General features: G+C 33.4%; 3 long non-coding RNA genes across 3 annotated transcripts; 1 reads left to right on the top strand and 2 right to left on the bottom strand.

Moving 5' to 3' along the window:
• Positions 1 to 11876: 11876 nt before the first annotated feature.
• Positions 11877 to 13235, bottom strand: LOC128238939 (uncharacterized). Its single transcript, XR_008261798.1, has 3 exons — positions 13066 to 13235; positions 12514 to 12665; positions 11877 to 11992 (listed from the first exon to the last, which is right to left on the bottom strand). It is a non-coding gene; the product is annotated as an uncharacterized LOC128238939 (long non-coding RNA).
• A 151-nt stretch (positions 13236 to 13386) lies between these two features.
• LOC128238938 (uncharacterized) lies at positions 13387 to 14768 on the top strand. The gene is made up of 3 exons (XR_008261797.1): positions 13387 to 13565; positions 13970 to 14122; positions 14644 to 14768. It is a non-coding gene; the product is annotated as an uncharacterized LOC128238938 (long non-coding RNA).
• Positions 14112 to 15994, bottom strand: LOC128238937 (uncharacterized). Its single transcript, XR_008261796.1, has 3 exons — positions 15738 to 15994; positions 14984 to 15394; positions 14112 to 14740 (listed from the first exon to the last, which is right to left on the bottom strand). It is a non-coding gene; the product is annotated as an uncharacterized LOC128238937 (long non-coding RNA).
• Between the last annotated feature and the right edge of the window lie 8921 nt (positions 15995 to 24915).

The raw sequence follows: 24915 nt of genomic DNA, 5'->3' as shown, positions 1-24915 counted from the left end.
TCTGTCAGGCTCAGCACTTAACTCTGTATCCCTCACTATGTTCCGACGAATCAATCTCTTTTCACGTTCACTTAACCCTTCTCAAAAAAAAAAATACACTTTATACCAAAACGCGCTTAAAACGCATTAAAAAGTGTATTTTTTTCCTGCGTTTTTCTGAAAAAGTGTATTTATTCTGCGTATTTTTATGAATAATTGCGTAATAAGTGTATCTTTTCTAAATAAGTGTATTTTTTCTGCGTCTTTTGTTAACTGAAGTGCGTTTTTTGTGTGAATAAGTGCGTCTTTTCTAACAGAAGTGCGTTTAAGTGTATTTTTTTCTGTCAATAAGTGCGCTTTTTATACAGAAGTGCGTTAAAAGTGAATCTTTTAGGTTTTTGTTTTCAGCAGGTAAAATGCACCTGAGTGAATTTGTGCTCTTTTTTAACACAGAAAAATGCTCTTTTTTCATAAAATTTGGATGCAAACGATTCACTTTTAATCAGTAAAAACGGAAGTGCGTTTTTAAGCGCGTTTTTAGGGATCAAAACGCACTTCTTTACTGAAGTGCGTTTAACTGCGTTTTTAACCAAAAAATGCGCACTTAAAACGCAGTTGAGTGCGTCTTTTCTAGAAGTGCGTTTTTACCTCCAAAAAGCGAACTAAAAACGCACTTTCAAGAAGTGCGTATTCTTTCTAAAAAACGCACTTAAGTGCGTATTAACTGCGCTTTTTGGAGGTAAAAAACGCACTTTCAGAAAAGACGCACTCAACTGCGTTTTAAGTGCGCATTTTATAAAAAAAAACGCGGTTTAAACACACTTAGTGCGTTTTTTTTGTGTAAGTTCCTTTTAAGTGTATTTTTTTGGTTAAAAACGCACTTAAAATACACTCAAGTGCGTTTTTAGTGCGTTTTTTTATAAAAAGCGCAGAAAAAATATGCTTAAGTGCGCTTTTCTGTTCAATTTTATTCACTTTTTACGCACTCGGTAAGAAAAATACGCTTAAAACGCAGTGCCAATACCGCTGCGTTTAACGCGCGTTTTCTGCACGTTTAACGCGTGTTAAACGCGCGTTTTTCCGCACTTTTTTGAGAAGGGAACCCTTCAACCATAATTCACAATTTACACAACACTAAATACGCTTCAAACACAATAACTTTATTTCGCTGGAAATGTGTCTGTAAAATGTAAAGTTCATTAAAACACTATTCGGTCACTTAAATTCCACATAAATCCATTTGAATCACACATCACTGGTCACAAAACACACAATAAAGATAATCACATACACGCAAATCAATCAATAAAAATGCACACAAAGCATATCAATATCAACACAATAATCAAAGTACACAGTGCAAAGTCACATAAACTAATATTTGAGACAAATTAATGACTATATTAGAAACAAGGGAAGCAACTCACTATTATTGGCTATCATAATAATTTCACGTTATCTGTAGATTTATCGTGCCTACCTACACCATAGCAATTACTACATCATAGCACTAGTATTACTTAGAAGCTATCATTACATTTATACACACAGATATCTGCAGAATATTAAACTACCAACTTTTTAATGTTCAACCTGTCTCTGGCCGGGGTCGAACTCATGAACTCAGGCTTACAAAGCTACCGTCTTAACCACTAGGCTATCGCTTCTGATGCTCTATACAGATACAGGATACTACTAATTTACAACTATCGCTAAATCTCCAGTACCTTTGTGTCGAAAGAAATCAATAATTTAAACCTCGGATACCAAATCCTTAAAATATATGTAAATTTTCCAGATATTTAAATCTGCAAACTTTTACAATATTTCAAGAGAGCGCGAACTCAAAAATACCGTATGAAGGTTTCTGCGTATTTTATATAAGTCTACCTTGCAAGGATTGTATACGCAATGATCTACTTCCAATGTAAAATCAGATATGAAATCACATTTGAAGTAAACTCAAACTTGTGATCTATTATTTGCTTTTCCACAAAAATATCTAAATGCATGTACTTTTTACATCCAATAAGAGAAAAAAAAAATATAAAAAAAAAATTAGAGAAAATAATGTAGAATGACGGGATTTCGAACCAAGGACCTCTAGACTGCGAGCTCTCAACGTAACCACAGGGCTATCGGGACTGATATTCAGACACAGGTAGATAAATGGATATGAATAGGTCAATGAGAGGACTGGGAAATACAATGCAAGATTAATTTGCTAGTTAGTATCGTGCAAGTGAACCTACATGCCTATTTATCAAACCTTAAGAATCTGAGGCAATAATTTAATTAGCACTTAAAAAATGAAACACTTAATCTAACAGCGAGAAAAAATATATACTAATGCACGTGTAAATGAAAGACTAAGTCAATCAATTAACTCTAATATCAAAATCTAGCACACTTAAACTAAACAATATAAACACAAAAATCTAAAATTGCATTTTATAATTAATAAAATAAATCTTACAGGTCTAATCCTAAATCCATACACAAATAAACACATTCACAACACAAACACACTGTCAAAGTTAAGTGTCAAAGCACTCAATTTCACCATAGGTGAAATATAAATCCAAATGTCTGTGGCACAATCCTGCACGAAGAACCGCTGCACCTCACGAAGTAAATCCAACTCGACGTCTCGAGTTAACGTTTAATTCCATGGAACAATGTTTTAAACGGGCCCAAAAAAATAACGTTGCGCACACGTGACAATGTTTATATCCGTAAAGGTATATTGGATATGATATCCCAAATATGGCAAGCCGCTAGAGGCTAATCCAATAGAAGCGATCTTTTTTCAAGGCGGAAAGGTCCCCGGGTCAAATGCATAATCGCGCACTGTGACCGTCCAATAAGATACACTCCTCCGGTCAACGTGATGAAGTTTACCAGGTCAAGTGCATAATGCCGCACTGCTATTAACCAATGAGAATCCTTCTTTACAACACGACACTCAATTCGTGAATACTCATTAAATCCGAGTATTGGAAATATATGTACACACTGGACTGTCCAGGTAAACACAGGTATAACAGGGATACACCTGTATAATGTATACTGATGTACAAAATGTGGTTATATCTCAACAAATTTCCACTTCAGTCCAAGACGTTGAAGCTTCACACAAAACCAATCGTTGGGCGCCAATGTCGACGTAGCCCAGTCGGCATATATTTTTAATTAGGATCCGTTTGTGTAGAGTAACCACTGTAACAAATCAAAATATCCTAGATATTTTATTATAACAATAATGTGACTGGTCACTATAAAATCAGGAAGGCAAGTGCCGATTTACAAATGCACAATGCAAATACAAATAACAAACATGTAGATATTAAGACAAACGAGATTCAGGCTATATACTTATATAGTTATAATACTCATGTAAAGATATAATTACATCAGATGTTAATTGTTATTAAGATATATTTCAACACATATTATATGCTTATTAAATACCAAAAATGTACTAACCTGTAACAAATCAAAATATCCTAGATATTTCATTCTAACAATAATGTGACTGGTCACTATAAAATCAGGAAGGCAAGTGCAAAGATTAACACACTCGACACCTGATGACCAATCACGCGTGACAGGTTAGTACGAACAATGGTAGAATAAAATGTAAAGTAAAATAATGATCACAGGACACCTAGGGCGGAGTTAAGTTGGATCAAGGTAAGGACAAAAGTAGAAATATAGGAAATAAGAATAATACGAATATCGTGGATGTAATAAATACAAAGACTCCTGACTTAATGCAAATTTAATATATTTTATTAATGTATTCAATACATTCAACACATGTCCTGTGACACATGTTGATGAAAAGTGTATGTCATTGCTTTTCAAGCAATATTGCATTTTTTTGTAATTTAATCATTTATCTGTAGGTAGTAATCATCAATCTTATTTATAGGAAAGCGTGTAAACCAGTCTTTGGTTATAAGTTTAACTTGATTGCAACTGTTTGATATTGATCGTTGAAGACTGTGATCATAAACAAGTCAGACAGACTAAACAGAAGTGATTGGATATTAATTTTGCCTGTGGGTACAACAGGGGATTATTATGCCAAATAATCCTTAAACTAGGCTTTTAATGCGTACAATCTTTGTTTCAAACTATATAAAAACATCCTTGAAAGCAAATTACGATTTCAATTGATAAAGCCTTTACTATCAAATAAACGAGCAACCGCAAATGCACGCACAAGCAAGAAACGGGTAAAAACAGCATGCGGTATAAGTTTGCAAATCTGGTTTACTTGCAAACTTAGTTTTTTATTATCTTAGATATCAACTTCAAAAGCGACACAAAGAAAGTTTGCCCATTAAATAAGAAATATTTTAAGTAAAATTAAAAAAAAGTTTTAAGAAATATGAAAATTTTAATTCCAAAATTGATTTCTCCCATTGGCCACCAATTGGATTTTAGGTCCCCCGCGGGGTTTTGGCAAACTCCAATTGGAGAATTTTCCATATGAGCCGAAACAGGGGAAAAAATCAGCAATTTGAAAAAAAATCAAATATTACAATTTGGAACAGAAAATTACATTTCTATGTATGTCTGTAGTACTAGATTCATAAACATAATTAAAATCTAATAAATAATCAAAAATTATGGTTTTGTAAAAAGGGCTCTCCAATTGGGGAAATTCCAACTGGAGAATTCCACAGTCAATTTCTATTGATAAAAGCCACCAATTGGAGATCACAGAAGTTGGTGATCACAGAAGTTGGAGGAATCACCAGTTGGAGACTTCCACCGTATAACATCTGCTGGGGAGAAATAAAGTTGAGATCTATACATGCCATGATATTATTGCTCATTGATTTAATATTATAGATTATTCAAGAAAATAACACTGCAAGATGTTACATGATTTCGAGTATTACATCGGTGTTTTCACTTGTGACGTTGTGTGCAATCTAAAACAGTGATCTTATATACAACTGCGTCAGATTTGCGAATTATTTATCCTTTTCTGAAGCCTTGTGGTCCTAGATGCTCGAAAATATTAAATACTTTTAAAAAGAATAACTTACTAATTTTCATTTCCTGGTGGGCTCAATTTGTGTCTTTCATTTAATCGAATAGGTTAGAGAACACCATCTTATATTGTCAGTAGGTACATTAAACTATGTTGACTTAGTGACAAACTTAATTTGATCACTCCAATTTAAAGAAAAAAACCTTTCGATGTGTATCTTTTATCTTATGCAAAAGTGGCTTCTTTTTATTATTTCGTCTCACGGTATGTTATTTTTCTTGCCATATGAAATGGGTACATATATGTATGATAGCACTATCACGAACCTATTATAGGTTAAACAATTATTTATAAGTCAGTGATATTATTTATAAATGTTCTATAAAATTGTGTATTGACTTAATACTTCGTAAAAAATAAGCTCAACAATCATTCTTTGTTTCAGAATTCACCCATTTCAAATGATTCTTTGAAAAGGAGCCATTTTCTCAGTTCACTTATTGTCAGGGTTTAGGAGCTGTAGCTAAAAGCAGTGACGAAATTCGTTTACACTCTTAAATTGTGCCAGTTACATTGAACACCTGCCGTAACTGAATGATAGCTTTACATTGATAAATAAGAAGTAAATATATCCAAATACTATTGCAAGGGGTATTTTTTTTTTGCAAAAGTGTATAGCCCTTCACGCAATTCATGATAGTTTAAAAACTCATGTCTTGAATGTCATTATCTTTGATCAAGTATACGTTCTAAGCATTAGGAATGATATTGTTCATATCATTTTATCCTACTACCTGTTTGCATGTTTTTGTCCGTTTATCAAATATACGCATGTACTTTGCTTATCATGTCCACGTGTTTGTGAATGGAGGATAAAGATACTGTAATAATGTTTCAAAGATGAATGCTAGATCGTTAAACACGTTGATTAAATATTAACATATTTTTAAATCACATTTATGAGAGTTAGGCGAAGGTTTTGTGATAGATTTTATATTTGCTACTGTACAATAGGGGAGGTTACTGCATAGGAGACGAACATTTTCTTAAACCGGTTTAGCATCAAATCAAGTAGGACCTACTCCGGTGACCTCAGACGAACATTCGTGTAAAAAATGGATTGAAATGGACAATCATAAAATTTTGGGCTATGGACTTATTGAAGACAACTGTATGGTAAGTCTAAATGCCGTTTGTTTTCATGATGGTTTAAATGATAAGAAATGTTTGTTATATTTGATCACGCACAGGTATGCGCACCCCCCCCCCCCACATAGTGACATTACTCCGCAAAGCTTTGTCTGCTTTTTCCCCGCAAAATTTAACCGGTAATGGGCGTAACCTAGGTTCCCTTTGGTGCAAGGACATTTTACCATCAGTTCATCCCTGCAGGAAGGAATTTAAGCGGGGGGGGGGGGTTGTCCACCTAAATGGTCTTCAACAAGTCTTTTGAAGATTTTTAGACTATGGCAGACTCGAGACAGGGATACATAATGTAGTTAGTGTCGGTTAGAACCAGCCGCCCGGGTAGCCCAGTTGGTTAGAGCGCCGTGCTAGTGTTCCGGCGGTCGTGGGTTCGAGCCCCACACCGGGCAAACTTTTCCTCCCAGGTTTACTTTAATAACAAATGTCAAAATAATAAAAAAGTATCCCTGATCGCTAATTATTGTAGCTTTATAAAGCCGGGGTTGGCTGGACCGAAAATCCCCACTTAATTCCCCGGACCTGGGGAGGCCATGGTTACAATTGACTGGTGCAATAATTAGCAATAGACTTGGCGTTCCATTGAATTTAGTTTGAAGGATAAACAATAACATTTTTTACCTTTTATTTCCAAAAAAATGATTGCAGACATAGAAACAGTGATTCGTCACAATCGTGAGCTTATGCAGACATAGAAACAGTGATTCGTCACAATCATGAGCTTATTTGTTTGTCATACTGTACCAAATTATTTGGGAATATTGTTAGCACATGTTTTAATAATACCATTTTACCTCAGGACAATTTTTCAATAAGAACTCAGTCAAGTATGAAATATTTCCATTTTGGAAGAATGCTGTAGATTTTGAAATTTGAAGATTTGGAAATTATTATTGGTTATTCTTTAAAAAGTGTCGAAATTTGAGTAGATCTATGGTAATGCAATTAGTAGCTCAACATTTTAATCCTTCAATTGTTATTTTAAAAACTGTCATTTTATTAAACAGATGTGCACAAGAAGGTATGCAATTCTAATTTTGTTAATTTTATCCAAAATTGAAAACTTATGGCTAAGTATCTGTAGATGTTGATATATATTATATATACAATTGACTGTTTTTATTGCTTATAGGTGTTGGGAATCGGACTGAAATATTACTATAGATAATCGGTTTATAAAAACAATCAATGATTGATTATTAATCGCTTTAATCATTATTTAACTATCTTTGGTCATCATATATAAGGCATATAGATAAACTACATGAACCAGTTTAAGAAAAAATGTTCCCTTACAATATTATTTGTACATTTATTTGTATAAATTACATTATTTATTCACAACGCAACTATACTTTAGTGTTTACAAGTTACTATTACAGATCATGAGACCGCAGGCTCTAAATTTTGTGTACGGTATTGAATACATGTGTAAAGTAAACACAAAGAAAAATATCAATTTCGTTTTGATAATCAGTCAGTAACAAGTAAAACAAGCAGTTGAATATTCTGTATGTTTTACAAGAACATTTTCTTTCAGAAAACTGAGAAAACTAAATTCTTACATGATATAAGAAGTAAACAATAACATTTTAAAACCACAAAAGTGTGATGTTGAGAACAAATCCTTTTGCAGTTAAATTTCAAAGAAAATTTGTAATAATGTACTGTAGTGAGCTACTGACATGATGATATGACTAGATAACACAACATAGTACCACATGAACATTTCAACATTAACATGTATTGACCAGAAACAAAATATATTTCAAGACAATCTTTTAACTGGTAGTTGGTAGTGTTTACGTCTCTTGTTTCTATAATCGATTGTTCAAATTTCACTATCGATTGTCGCCGATGAAGGCCTTTCCGATCAATTGTCGATTATAATTGATCATCGGCACAACACTATTGCTTATACTTCAGCGTTTTGAGATTTCATTAAGTTTCAAGTAATATGTTTCATATACATATCATATAATTTCCATGTTCTTTTTTTAATTATGATATAGATAGACTATACTAATTAGTGATGTTCTGATGATCAATTATAATGAAAAAATAACTGGTATGTTCCTGAACTCAGTTTTTCTTCTTTCATCTTGTCAATTTTGTTCAGTTGTAATCATTAACAATATGGCTAAAGCAACAACAACATTAATAGTGTGTTTTTTTTTGGTGAAATTTACTGCCTTACTGCCTTCTTCCCTAGTGAAAACTTGTCCATTTCTCACCATATTTTATGTTTTCCAAATTTGATAAGTGGAGATTTCATAACATTAATGAATAAAAATCTTGACAACACTTACTATAAATTAACAAAATAATATATGCATAAAAATCTTAAAAACATGTAGTATATCGAATTAGCACAAGCCCACAACCCTGCACTGGTGAAAATTATGTCATCTGGGCTTGTTCTAATTCTGAATTTAATATAGCAGGGCTTGTTAAAAAAAAATGCCAAGCAATAGAGTAATAATTCAGGCTTGTTCATCCCGAACTCTAATTTCGATGATATATTTTGCCATTAAAATCTAAATTAGATACTTAAGCCTGATTTTGTAAGCCTGATTTTGTATTTTTCCCAATGTCAACTTTTTTTCCCAAATTGTATTGTACAGGTGGTAAAAATAATTCCATAAAATACACCAATTAGATATTTTCAATCCTTTACCTAACATTTAAGTAGAGTAAAGGTTGATGAGTTTTTGTACAAGAATAAAATTACAAGTACGGTACCAGGTATTGTCAAAAAACATTTCTTCTATTAATAAACAGCAACGTGAGTGGAACCGATTACCAATAGTCAAACCAGTGTGTGTATACCACGTGATAAATTACGTCATATATGCTACGTCGGAAGGCAACATTTTGCTTAAAATGAACACTTAAATTAAAGATACCTTTTCTTTTACACCACCATTTTAAATGAAACAAAGGGCAGTCTATGCCGCTTAAAGAGCCCCGCATTTGTTTTATTACCGACATTTGATAAAGTCATTAGTTTCATCAAACACTTCGACAAACCCGTTTTCAAAATCATGTTTTGACAGTGCTCCATCAGACGGCCGTATTGTGAAAAGGTTTGTCGAAGTGGTTAAAGAAATTAAACTCGCAATCAAACTCTGGTAAATGGCCGAAAGCAAGGCTCCGTAGGTGGCGTAGACTGCGCTTTGTTTCATTTAAAATGGTGAAGAAATAGTAAAGTTATCTTTGTTTAAAGTCTTTTTTTCAAATCAAAATATTGCCTTCTGACATAGCATTTATGACGCAATTTATCATGTGGTATACACACACTGCAAACAGGAACTGATTCTCAACACTTTAGTTCTTTAAGCATTCTGTGCAACTCTCCAAACTTGCCCCAGGGTCTGAAGTAAAAAAAATGACCTAATAAATATTCTGCTTTGCTGGCATGTTATTAAATGCTTGATCAACACATATCCACTGAATATTATATATCTTAAAATGTCTGACCTCATCAAATGCAAAAGAATCAGTTACTACAATTCAAAAAAAAATTGGTATTAATTTTCTGTCACATAGCTTAGACTTTAAAATTCTAATTAGCTCTTAAAACATGATTTAACATAAGTCATATATATGCACTTGCCACTAGACCATTACAAGTTAAAAGGCCATAAATCACTGATTGTGTAAATCACTGATGGTGAATCAATTGGAAACAAATGGAAATATTACTAGATTTTGATTGGATGCCTCCATTCAGAGTTTATTATATTGGTCAGGATTTTGATCCAATCAGATTGTTTAATCAAGAAAGGAACATTACTTTGAATTTGTGTCATTAAGAAACAAAACTATCTTCGATATTTCTGTATATTTTCTAAGCATTCTCGTTCATTTAGAATGTCAAGTCTCATCTTTGATCCCATTTCTAAATGTAAATATAATCTTGTGTTGCTTTAGCATTTCTTATTACATCATATCATTTTATGTTTAAATAATTGCTTTGCTTATTTATTGGACTAGTTAATAGTGAAACAGACAGTGTTTCTGTAATGAATATATGGAATTCTTTATAATTGGAGATTTTGGAAATGGAAATTTTAGGGGATTTGCTTTAAGAATGAAAAATAATAGATTTTACATTTAAAAAAGTTGTTAAAATTCAAATCTAAATCATACTCTTTATCTGAAAAAAGATTTTTTTTATTTATTTTTTTATTCTTGAAGTAGAGATATATGTCATATTTTCCATTTTAGAATTTTTAAAGAAAGTTGAAGAACTTAAGAAAAAGAAATATATTTTAGAAAGAAAATTTTCAGTCATATGATTAGTGAATGTATCAGTTAGTCAGAGACCTAATGTTCTGCTTTGCTTTGCAAATGCTTTGTCTTTTTAATTGACCTTACGACAGCGGCTTCTAAGCCACGCCCCCTGATATCAAGGGAGTGAACTCTGTCTATGTCCGTCAAACAAACGAGGAAGTAATGGCGTCTCGCGTTGTTTCGCTTTCCGATATTCCTGACATATTATCATAAATGTGACATTACAATGCGAAAAAAATAGAAGTCAAAGGAATTTGTAACTGGCTGCTACATCGGGAGGCTCGATATATCTTTAGAAAATGACGATATCTAACATTGACGGGGTGAAATCTATCGAAGTCAGAGAAAATCGGATAGCCGCCATCGATACAAAGGAAAAGCGTGTGTGTGACGGATACTGTAAATGCAAACAAGGGTAAGTTAAACTTTTAATAACACCGATCCTTCTTACAGTATTGTTGAAACAAAGATTAAATCATCGCACAATATGAGTAAATCATAAATGGCCCGAATGGGGAACCCGGAAGTGACATTAAATAACAGTTATACATGCCAGCTATACAGTATAACCTTGTATTCTATAGTATGAGTAGAAATGGTTTATTGGAGTTATGCATAAAAAGTTTAGTTCTAAGCGATTGAACTCTCCCCCTTATGAATAATAATGTAATAGTTGACAAGTGACAATCGTGGGTGATACCAATCTGTAACTTTTGCATTGCTCAAACATTCACATGCTTTGATTTTTGTTCTTACAGAAATTGTGGAACATGTTCACACACTCTGGCTGAAAAGAAGACCTGGGAGGAAAATTGCCCCGGTGTGTGGCTCGAACTCACAACCACCAGAACACTAGCCCGGCGCTCTAAACAACTAAGCTGACCGGGCAGCTGGTTCTAACCCACACACACTACCCTCCCCCCATTTACTGGTTAAGGCTGGTGGAGGGTCTCCTGCTATTTACCGTTGACACCATTAAAGTATTCTGATTGATGGAGATAAGGAAGTCCCCTTATTATTGTCTTCAACAAGCCTACCGCAACAGGGGACCTAGCATAAGACCGGAAACCGCCCCCCCCCCCCCCCCACACACACACGATATTTGCCAGTCCAGGCAATGTCAACCGCAAGAGAAAACCAGTGATGACAAGTTTTACAAATAATCGGTAGGACCAATTTTAAAGCTTTTTATAACATTTAGTTTTACTTTGCTGTACAAAAGTAATGGACTATTTGTCCAGAGAAAAACAACAACCACAAAACATTAGCTATTATCTTGTCAATATTTCATTATGATATACATGAAGGAAGCAAACATCAAAGGCAGTAGCATTTACAGCTAGTATTAAAATATTTAACAATACATGTAACTGATTTATTTTAATATTGGCATCTTTTATTTATTTCAGGAAAGTGTGGTCTTTTGAAGAGAGTTCTTGAAGTTGTTCAGCATGTTGTTTTGATGGATTCTTGGAAGGATGTACCTCTATGATGTTAGCTTCAGTTCTGGATTATAACACCAGTTGTTGCATAATTAATATCAGATTTATTAAATACATTGTTGTTTTGCAAACATTACTTAAACTTTGATATTTCTTTGGTGTTTATGTATGATATTGTAGGTGAATATCTCTTTATTGCAATGGCAATATTTTGGCTCGGAGAAGTTTGCTTTGTGATTTATATATTAGTTCTTAATTTAAAGAATGCCAAAATAAGCCGATTCTGAGACAAAAAGTGTCAAACTAGAATTCTGTGAGAGTGCAACTTTAAGAATACTGTTAATCGAGTGTGCATGTGATCCGGACTCTGAACATTGGATGAAAACTATCATTAAATATTGTAGATTTACGTAAATGGCCCAAAATATAAGAATAACAATGAAAATATGTACATGTTTGACTTGTTCTTTATTCATAATAAGTCTAAGTCTTTACAGCACATGTTTGGCAGAATCAAGTTCTAATGAACATAATAATTGATTTAAATATACAGTGAAATAAATTGTTTTATACAGAAAATAATACCTTAACGATTCAGACCGATCTGTTCTCGTTTTTTTTGGTGGCTCAAATATTTATCTGAGTTTTGGAGGAGGCCTAGCTGGTGTGAGCTGGTCAAATACAGTAGCTGCTTGAGGGTCAGGGTTTTCTTGATTGGATTTCCCGTCGACAAAGTGCTGATATGAAAATAAGAAATCTATGAAATGTGTCGGAATGAAAGCTACAAAAGCCATTGTTTACATAGGAACCATACGAGTAGATGAGATTCGGAAGCATGCGATGGTTCGGACAAAAATTTATTTGTACGATATTTCCTGATTTACTTTGAAAGCAAAGCAGTTTATAAAAACTACATAACGGTATCAACAAAAATACCTCTATCTTGAATGAAATCAATCGTGTCCATGTTGAACCTGATATTAATTGGCCATTAATGCCGATTTGACAACACAAGCCAAAGCATAAATGTACGATGTTTATAGTTTAAAAATAGTAACACTTATTTAGGTCATGCACGGACAATTTCAGTATTAAATTTTGAGCGGATTGAAATAAGTAGTTTTGTTCAAAAAATACTTTTGTACAGACGTATAGATGTTTCGCCTTTGAACGATCTTTCAAAATTTCCAAGTTCAGCTGTTGATGAGGTCTTCCACAGAGTCTGATACAGCACTTGTATTTTTCTAAATAACTCGCTGGTTTCGAATACGGAACGAATTGGAAGCCATCTTTAGTCGGCCTGGCTACCTTGTATCCGAATTACAAGTGCCACGACAACACCTTTTTACCATAATACTTAAAAAGGCGAGGAATTGCCAGCGCATGTACATGCGCTGGCAATTCCTCGCCTTTTTAAGTATTATGGTAAAAAGGTGTTGTCGTGGCACTTGTAATTCGGATACAAGGTAGCCAGGCCGACTAAAGATGGCTTCCAATTCGTTCCGTATTCGAAACCAGCGAGTTATTTAGAAAAATACAAGTGCTGTATCAGACTCTGTGGAAGACCTCATCAACAGCTGAACTTGGAAATTTTGAAAGATCGTTCAAAGGCGAAACATCTATACGTCTGTACAAAAGTATTTTTTGAACAAAACTACTTATTTCAATCCGCTCAAAATTTATTTAATACTGAAATTGTCCGTGCATGACCTAAATAAGTGTTACTATTTTTAAACTATAAACATCGTACATTTATGCTTTGGCTTGTGTTGTCAAATCGGCATTAATGGCCAATTAATATCAGGTTCAACATGGACACGATTGATTTCATTCAAGATAGAGGTATTTTTGTTGATACCGTTATGTAGTTTTTATAAACTGCTTTGCTTTCAAAGTAAATCAGGAAATATCGTACAAATAAATTTTTGTCCGAACCATCGCATGCTTCCGAATCTCATCTACTCGTATGGTTCCTATGTAAACAATGGCTTTTGTAGCTTTCATTCCGACACATTTCATAGATTTCTTATTTTCATATCAGCACTTTGTCGACGGGAAATCCAATCAAGAAAACCCTGACCCTCAAGCAGCTACTGTATTTGACCAGCTCACACCAGCTAGGCCTCCTCCAAAACTCAGATAAATATTTGAGCCACCAAAAAAAAACGAGAACAGATCGGTCTGAATCGTTAAGGTATTATTTTCTGTATAAAACAATTTATTTCACTGTACATTTAAATCAATTATTATGTTCATTAGAACTTGATTCTGCCAAACATGTGCTGTAAAGACTTAGACTTATTATGAATAAAGAACAAGTCAAACATGTACATATTTTCATTGTTATTCTTATATTTTGGGCCATTTACGTAAATCTACAATATTTAATGATAGTTTTCATCCAATGTTCAGAGTCCGGATCACATGCACACTCGATTAACAGTATTCTTAAAGTTGCACTCTCACAGAATTCTAGTTTGACACTTTTTGTCTCAGAATCGGCTTATTTTGGCATTCTTTAAATTAAGAACTAATATATAAATCACAAAGCAAACTTCTCCGAGCCAAAATATTGCCATTGCAATAAAGAGATATTCACCTACAATATCATACATAAACACCAAAGAAATATCAAAGTTTAAGTAATGTTTGCAAAACAACAATGTATTTAATAAATCTGATATTAATTATGCAACAACTGGTGTTATAATCCAGAACTGAAGCTAACATCATAGAGGTACATCCTTCCAAGAATCCATCAAAACAACATGCTGAACAACTTCAAGAACTCTCTTCAAAAGACCACACTTTCCTGAAATAAATAAAAGATGCCAATATTAAAATAAATCAGTTACATGTATTGTTAAATATTTTAATACTAGCTGTAAATGCTACTGCCTTTGATGTTTGCTTCCTTCATGTATATCATAATGAAATATTGACAAGATAATAGCTAATGTTTTGTGGTTGTTGTTTTTCTCTGGACAAATAGTCCATTACTTTTGTACAGCAAAGTAAAACTAAATGTTATAAAAAGCTTTAAAATTGGTCCTACCGATTATTTGTAAAACTTGTCATCACTGGTTTTCTCTTGCGGTTGACATTGCCTGGACTGGCAAATATCGTGTGTGTGTGGGGGGGGGGGGCGGGGGCGGTTTCCGGTCTTATGCTAGGTCCCCTGTTGCGGTAGGCTTGTTGAAGACAATAATAAGGGGACTTCCTTATCTCCATCAATCAGAATACTTTAATGGTGTCAACGGTAAATAGCAGGAGACCCTCCACCAGCCTTAACCAGTAAATGGGGGGAGGGTAGTGTGTGTGGGTTAGAACCAGCTGCCCGGTCAGCTTAGTTGTTTAGAGCGCCGGGCTAGTGTTCTGGTGGTTGTGAGTTCGAGCCACACACCGGGGGCAATTTTCCTCCCAGGTCTTCTTTTCAGCCAGAGTGTGTGAACATGTTCCACAATTTCTGTAAGAACAAAAATCAAAGCATGTGAATGTTTGAGCAATGCAAAAGTTACAGATTGGTATCACCCACGATTGTCACTTGTCAACTATTACATTATTATTCATAAGGGGGAGAGTTCAATCGCTTAGAACTAAACTTTTTATGCATAACTCCAATAAACCATTTCTACTCATACTATAGAATACAAGGTTATACTGTATAGCTGGCATGTATAACTGTTATTTAATGTCACTTCCGGGTTCCCCATTCGGGCCATTTATGATTTACTCATATTGTGCGATGATTTAATCTTTGTTTCAACAATACTGTAAGAAGGATCGGTGTTATTAAAAGTTTAACTTACCCTTGTTTGCATTTACAGTATCCGTCACACACACGCTTTTCCTTTGTATCGATGGCGGCTATCCGATTTTCTCTGACTTCGATAGATTTCACCCCGTCAATGTTAGATATCGTCATTTTCTAAAGATATATCGAGCCTCCCGATGTAGCAGCCAGTTACAAATTCCTTTGACTTCTATTTTTTTCGCATTGTAATGTCACATTTATGATAATATGTCAGGAATATCGGAAAGCGAAACAACGCGAGACGCCATTACTTCCTCGTTTGTTTGACGGACATAGACAGAGTTCACTCCCTTGATATCAGGGGGCGTGGCTTAGAAGCCGCTGTCGTAAGGTCAATTAAAAAGACAAAGCATTTGCAAAGCAAAGCAGAACATTAGGTCTCTGACTAACTGATACATTCACTAATCATATGACTGAAAATTTTCTTTCTAAAATATATTTCTTTTTCTTAAGTTCTTCAACTTTCTTTAAAAATTCTAAAATGGAAAATATGACATATATCTCTACTTCAAGAATAAAAAAATAAATAAAAAAAAATCTTTTTCAGATAAAGAGTATGATTTAGATTTGAATTTTAACAACTTTTTTAAATGTAAAATCTATTATTTTTCATTCTTAAAGCAAATCCCCTAAAATTTCCATTTCCAAAATCTCCAATTATAAAGAATTCCATATATTCATTACAGAAACACTGTCTGTTTCACTATTAACTAGTCCAATAAATAAGCAAAGCAATTATTTAAACATAAAATGATATGATGTAATAAGAAATGCTATAAGCAACACAAGATTATATTTACATTTAGAAATGGGATCAAAGATGAGACTTGACATTCTAAATGAACGAGAATGCTTAGAAAATATACAGAAATATCGAAGATAGTTTTGTTTCTTAATGACACAAATTCAAAGTAATGTTCCTTTCTTGATTAAACAATCTGATTGGATCAAAATCCTGACCAATATAATAAACTCTGAATGGAGGCATCCAATCAAAATCTAGTAATATTTCCATTTGTTTCCAATTGATTCACCATCAGTGATTTACACAATCAGTGATTTATGGCCTTTTAACTTGTAATGGTCTAGTGGCAAGTGCATATATATGACTTATGTTAAATCATGTTTTAAGAGCTAATTAGAATTTTAAAGTCTAAGCTATGTGACAGAAAATTAATACCAATTTTTTTTTTTGAATTGTAGTAACTGATTCTTTTGCATTTGATGAGGTCAGACATTTTAAGATATATAATATTCAGTGGATATGTGTTGATCAAGCATTTAATAACATGCCACAAAGCAGAATATTTATTAGGTCATTTTTTTTACTTCAGACCCTGGGGCAAGTTTGGAGAGTTGCACAGAATGCTTAAAGAACTAAAGTGTTGAGAATCAGTTCCTGTTTGCAGTGTGTGTATACCACATGATAAATTGCGTCATAAATGCTATGTCAGAAGGCAATATTTTGATTTGAAAAAAAGACTTTAAACAAAGATAACTTTACTATTTCTTCACCATTTTAAATGAAACAAAGCGCAGTCTACGCCACCTACGGAGCCTTGCTTTCGGCCATTTACCAGAGTTTGATTGCGAGTTTAATTTCTTTAACCACTTCGACAAACCTTTTCACAATACGGCCGTCTGATGGAGCACTGTCAAAACATGATTTTGAAAACGGGTTTGTCGAAGTGTTTGATGAAACTAATGACTTTATCAAATGTCGGTAATAAAACAAATGCGGGGCTCTTTAAGCGGCATAGACTGCCCTTTGTTTCATTTAAAATGGTGGTGTAAAAGAAAAGGTATCTTTAATTTAAGTGTTCATTTTAAGCAAAATGTTGCCTTCCGACGTAGCATATATGACGTAATTTATCACGTGGTATACACACACTGGTTTGACTATTGGTAATCGGTTCCACTCACGTTGCTGTTTATTAATAGAAGAAATGTTTTTTGACAATACCTGGTACCGTACTTGTAATTTTATTCTTGTACAAAAACTCATCAACCTTTACTCTACTTAAATGTTAGGTAAAGGATTGAAAATATCTAATTGGTGTATTTTATGGAATTATTTTTACCACCTGTACAATACAATTTGGGAAAAAAAGTTGACATTGGGAAAAATACAAAATCAGGCTTACAAAATCAGGCTTAAGTATCTAATTTAGATTTTAATGGCAAAATATATCATCGAAATTAGAGTTCGGGATGAACAAGCCTGAATTATTACTCTATTGCTTGGCATTTTTTTTTAACAAGCCCTGCTATATTAAATTCAGAATTAGAACAAGCCCAGATGACATAATTTTCACCAGTGCAGGGTTGTGGGCTTGTGCTAATTCGATATACTACATGTTTTTAAGATTTTTATGCATATATTATTTTGTTAATTTATAGTAAGTGTTGTCAAGATTTTTTATTCATTAATGTTATGAAATCTCCACTTATCAAATTTGGAAAACATAAAATATGGTGAGAAATGGACAAGTTTTCACTAGGGAAGAAGGCAGTAAGGCAGTAAATTTCACCAAAAAAAACACACTATTAATGTTGTTGTTGCTTTAGCCATATTGTTAATGATTACAACTGAACAAAATTGACAAGATGAAAGAAGAAAAAAACTGAGTTCAGGAACATACCAGTTATTTTTTCATTATAATTGATCATCAGAACATCACTAATTAGTATAGTCTATCTATATCATAATTAAAAAAAGAACATGGAAATTATATTGATATAGTATATGAAACATATTACTTGAAACTTAATGAAATCTCAAAACGCTGAAGTATAAGCAATAGTGTTGTGCCGATGATCAATTATAATCGACAATTGATCGGAAAGGCCTTCATCGGCGACAATCGATAGTGAAATTTGAACAATCGATTATAGAAACAAGAGACGTAAACACTACCAACTACCAGTTAAAAGATTGTCTTGAAAATATATTTTGTTTCTGGTCAATACATGTTAATGTTGAAATGTTCATGTGGTACTATGTTGTGTTATCTAGTCATATCATCATGTCAGTAGCTCACTACAGTACATTATTACAAATTTTCTTTGAAATTTAACTGCAAAAGGATTTGTTCTCAACATCACACTTTTGTGGTTTTAAAATGTTATTGTTTACTTCTTATATCATGTAAGAATTTAGTTTTCTTAGTTTTCTGAAAGAAAATGTTCTTGTAAAACATACAGAATATTCAACTGCTTGTTTTACTTGTTACTGACTGATTATCAAAACGAAATTGATATTTTTCTTTGTGTTTACTTTACACATGTATTCAATACCGTACACAAAATTTAGAGCCTGCGGTCTCATGATCTGTAATAGTAACTTGTAAACACTAAAGTATAGTTGCGTTGTGAATAAATAATGTAATTTATACAAATAAATGTACAAATAATATTGTAAGGGAACATTTTTTCTTAAACTGGTTCATGTAGTTTATCTATATGCCTTATATATGATGACCAAAGATAGTTAAATAATGATTAAAGCGATTAATAATCAATCATTGATTGTTTTTATAAACCGATTATCTATAGTAATATTTCAGTCCGATTCCCAACACCTATAAGCAATAAAAACAGTCAATTGTATATATAATATATATCAACATCTACAGATACTTAGCCATAAGTTTTCAATTTTGGATAAAATTAACAAAATTAGAATTGCATACCTTCTTGTGCACATCTGTTTAATAAAATGACAGTTTTTAAAATAACAATTGAAGGATTAAAATGTTGAGCTACTAATTGCATTACCATAGATCTACTCAAATTTCGACACTTTTTAAAGAATAACCAATAATAATTTCCAAATCTTCAAATTTCAAAATCTACAGCATTCTTCCAAAATGGAAATATTTCATACTTGACTGAGTTCTTATTGAAAAATTGTCCTGAGGTAAAATGGTATTATTAAAACATGTGCTAACAATATTCCCAAATAATTTGGTACAGTATGACAAACAAATAAGCTCATGATTGTGACGAATCACTGTTTCTATGTCTGCATAAGCTCACGATTGTGACGAATCACTGTTTCTATGTCTGCAATCATTTTTTTGGAAATAAAAGGTAAAAAAATGTTATTGTTTATCCTTCAAACTAAATTCAATGGAACGCCAAGTCTATTGCTAATTATTGCACCAGTCAATTGTAACCATGGCCTCCCCAGGTCCGGGGAATTAAGTGGGGATTTTCGGTCCAGCCAACCCCGGCTTTATAAAGCTACAATAATTAGCGATCAGGGATACTTTTTTATTATTTTGACATTTGTTATTAAAGTAAACCTGGGAGGAAAAGTTTGCCCGGTGTGGGGCTCGAACCCACGACCGCCGGAACACTAGCACGGCGCTCTAACCAACTGGGCTACCCGGGCGGCTGGTTCTAACCGACACTAACTACATTATGTATCCCTGTCTCGAGTCTGCCATAGTCTAAAAATCTTCAAAAGACTTGTTGAAGGCCATTTAGGTGGACAACCCCCCCCCCGCTTAAATTCCTTCCCTGCAGGGATGAACTGATGGTAAAATGTCCTTGCACCAAAGGGAACCTAGGTTACGCCCATTACCGGTTAAATTTTGCGGGGAAAAAGCAGACAAAGCTTTGCGGAGTAATGTCACTATGTGGGGGGGGGGGGTGCGCATACCTGTGCGTGATCAAATATAACAAACATTTCTTATCATTTAAACCATCATGAAAACAAACGGCATTTAGACTTACCATACAGTTGTCTTCAATAAGTCCATAGCCCAAAATTTTATGATTGTCCATTTCAATCCATTTTTTACACGAATGTTCGTCTGAGGTCACCGGAGTAGGTCCTACTTGATTTGATGCTAAACCGGTTTAAGAAAATGTTCGTCTCCTATGCAGTAACCTCCCCTATTGTACAGTAGCAAATATAAAATCTATCACAAAACCTTCGCCTAACTCTCATAAATGTGATTTAAAAATATGTTAATATTTAATCAACGTGTTTAACGATCTAGCATTCATCTTTGAAACATTATTACAGTATCTTTATCCTCCATTCACAAACACGTGGACATGATAAGCAAAGTACATGCGTATATTTGATAAACGGACAAAAACATGCAAACAGGTAGTAGGATAAAATGATATGAACAATATCATTCCTAATGCTTAGAACGTATACTTGATCAAAGATAATGACATTCAAGACATGAGTTTTTAAACTATCATGAATTGCGTGAAGGGCTATACACTTTTGCAAAAAAAAAATACCCCTTGCAATAGTATTTGGATATATTTACTTCTTATTTATCAATGTAAAGCTATCATTCAGTTACGGCAGGTGTTCAATGTAACTGAGCACAATTTAAGAGTGTAAACGAATTTCGTCACTGCTTTTAGCTACAGCTCCTAAACCCTGACAATAAGTGAACTGAGAAAATGGCTCCTTTTCAAAGAATCATTTGAAATGGGTGAATTCTGAAACAAAGAATGATTGTTGAGCTTATTTTTTACGAAGTATTAAGTCAATACACAATTTTATAGAACATTTATAAATAATATCACTGACTTATAAATAATTGTTTAACCTATAATAGGTTCGTGATAGTGCTATCATACATATATGTACCCATTTCATATGGCAAGAAAAATAACATACCGTGAGACGAAATAATAAAAAGAAGCCACTTTTGCATAAGATAAAAGATACACATCGAAAGGTTTTTTTCTTTAAATTGGAGTGATCAAATTAAGTTTGTCACTAAGTCAACATAGTTTAATGTACCTACTGACAATATAAGATGGTGTTCTCTAACCTATTCGATTAAATGAAAGACACAAATTGAGCCCACCAGGAAATGAAAATTAGTAAGTTATTCTTTTTAAAAGTATTTAATATTTTCGAGCATCTAGGACCACAAGGCTTCAGAAAAGGATAAATAATTCGCAAATCTGACGCAGTTGTATATAAGATCACTGTTTTAGATTGCACACAACGTCACAAGTGAAAACACCGATGTAATACTCGAAATCATGTAACATCTTGCAGTGTTATTTTCTTGAATAATCTATAATATTAAATCAATGAGCAATAATATCATGGCATGTATAGATCTCAACTTTATTTCTCCCCAGCAGATGTTATACGGTGGAAGTCTCCAACTGGTGATTCCTCCAACTTCTGTGATCACCAACTTCTGTGATCTCCAATTGGTGGCTTTTATCAATAGAAATTGACTGTGGAATTCTCCAGTTGGAATTTCCCCAATTGGAGAGCCCTTTTTACAAAACCATAATTTTTGATTATTTATTAGATTTTAATTATGTTTATGAATCTAGTACTACAGACATACATAGAAATGTAATTTTCTGTTCCAAATTGTAATATTTGATTTTTTTTCAAATTGCTGATTTTTTCCCCTGTTTCGGCTCATATGGAAAATTCTCCAATTGGAGTTTGCCAAAACCCCGCGGGGGACCTAAAATCCAATTGGTGGCCAATGGGAGAAATCAATTTTGGAATTAAAATTTTCATATTTCTTAAAACTTTTTTTTTAATTTTACTTAAAATATTTCTTATTTAATGGGCAAACTTTCTTTGTGTCGCTTTTGAAGTTGATATCTAAGATAATAAAAACTAAGTTTGCAAGTAAACCAGATTTGCAAACTTATACCGCATGCTGTTTTTACCCGTTTCTTGCTTGTGCGTGCATTTGCGGTTGCTCGTTTATTTGATAGTAAAGGCTTTATCAATTGAAATCGTAATTTGCTTTCAAGGATGTTTTTATATAGTTTGAAACAAAGATTGTACGCATTAAAAGCCTAGTTTAAGGATTATTTGGCATAATAATCCCCTGTTGTACCCACAGGCAAAATTAATATCCAATCACTTCTGTTTAGTCTGTCTGACTTGTTTATGATCACAGTCTTCAACGATCAATATCAAACAGTTGCAATCAAGTTAAACTTATAACCAAAGACTGGTTTACACGCTTTCCTATAAATAAGATTGATGATTACTACCTACAGATAAATGATTAAATTACAAAAAAATGCAATATTGCTTGAAAAGCAATGACATACACTTTTCATCAACATGTGTCACAGGACATGTGTTGAATGTATTGAATACATTAATAAAATATATTAAATTTGCATTAAGTCAGGAGTCTTTGTATTTATTACATCCACGATATTCGTATTATTCTTATTTCCTATATTTCTACTTTTGTCCTTACCTTGATCCAACTTAACTCCGCCCTAGGTGTCCTGTGATCATTATTTTACTTTACATTTTATTCTACCATTGTTCGTACTAACCTGTCACGCGTGATTGGTCATCAGGTGTCGAGTGTGTTAATCTTTGCACTTGCCTTCCTGATTTTATAGTGACCAGTCACATTATTGTTAGAATGAAATATCTAGGATATTTTGATTTGTTACAGGTTAGTACATTTTTGGTATTTAATAAGCATATAATATGTGTTGAAATATATCTTAATAACAATTAACATCTGATGTAATTATATCTTTACATGAGTATTATAACTATATAAGTATATAGCCTGAATCTCGTTTGTCTTAATATCTACATGTTTGTTATTTGTATTTGCATTGTGCATTTGTAAATCGGCACTTGCCTTCCTGATTTTATAGTGACCAGTCACATTATTGTTATAATAAAATATCTAGGATATTTTGATTTGTTACAGTGGTTACTCTACACAAACGGATCCTAATTAAAAATATATGCCGACTGGGCTACGTCGACATTGGCGCCCAACGATTGGTTTTGTGTGAAGCTTCAACGTCTTGGACTGAAGTGGAAATTTGTTGAGATATAACCACATTTTGTACATCAGTATACATTATACAGGTGTATCCCTGTTATACCTGTGTTTACCTGGACAGTCCAGTGTGTACATATATTTCCAATACTCGGATTTAATGAGTATTCACGAATTGAGTGTCGTGTTGTAAAGAAGGATTCTCATTGGTTAATAGCAGTGCGGCATTATGCACTTGACCTGGTAAACTTCATCACGTTGACCGGAGGAGTGTATCTTATTGGACGGTCACAGTGCGCGATTATGCATTTGACCCGGGGACCTTTCCGCCTTGAAAAAAGATCGCTTCTATTGGATTAGCCTCTAGCGGCTTGCCATATTTGGGATATCATATCCAATATACCTTTACGGATATAAACATTGTCACGTGTGCGCAACGTTATTTTTTTGGGCCCGTTTAAACATTGTTCCATGGAATTAAACGTTAACTCGAGACGTCGAGTTGGATTTACTTCGTGAGGTGCAGCGGTTCTTCGTGCAGGATTGTGCCACAGACATTTGGATTTATATTTCACCTATGGTGAAATTGAGTGCTTTGACACTTAACTTTGACAGTGTGTTTGTGTTGTGAATGTGTTTATTTGTGTATGGATTTAGGATTAGACCTGTAAGATTTATTTTATTAATTATAAAATGCAATTTTAGATTTTTGTGTTTATATTGTTTAGTTTAAGTGTGCTAGATTTTGATATTAGAGTTAATTGATTGACTTAGTCTTTCATTTACACGTGCATTAGTATATATTTTTTCTCGCTATTAGATTAAGTGTTTCATTTTTTAAGTGCTAATTAAATTATTGCCTCAGATTCCTTAAGGTTTGATAAATAGGCATGTAGGTTCACTTGCACGATACTAACTAGCAAATTAATCTTGCATTGTATTTCCCAGTCCTCTCATTGACCTATTCATATCCATTTATCTACCTGTGTCTGAATATCAGTCCCGATAGCCCTGTGGTTACGTTGAGAGCTCGCAGTCTAGAGGTCCTTGGTTCGAAATCCCGTCATTCTACATTATTTTCTCTGATTTTTTTTTATAATTTTTTTTTCTCTTATTGGATGTAAAAAGTACATGCATTTAGATATTTTTGTGGAAAAGCAAATAATAGATCACAAGTTTGAGTTTACTTCAAATGTGATTTCATATCTGATTTTACATTGGAAGTAGATCATTGCGTATACAATCCTTGCAAGGTAGACTTATATAAAATACGCAGAAACCTTCATACGGTATTTTTGAGTTCGCGCTCTCTTGAAATATTGTAAAAGTTTGCAGATTTAAATATCTGGAAAATTTACATATATTTTAAGGATTTGGTATCCGAGGTTTAAA

The sequence above is a fragment of the Mya arenaria genome, chromosome 6 (genome assembly GCF_026914265.1).
Source record: "Mya arenaria isolate MELC-2E11 chromosome 6, ASM2691426v1".
Taxonomy (NCBI): domain Eukaryota; kingdom Metazoa; phylum Mollusca; class Bivalvia; order Myida; family Myidae; genus Mya; species Mya arenaria.
The sequence above is the reverse complement of the archived record's forward strand: the minus strand, read 5'-3'. Positions and strand labels throughout refer to the sequence as shown.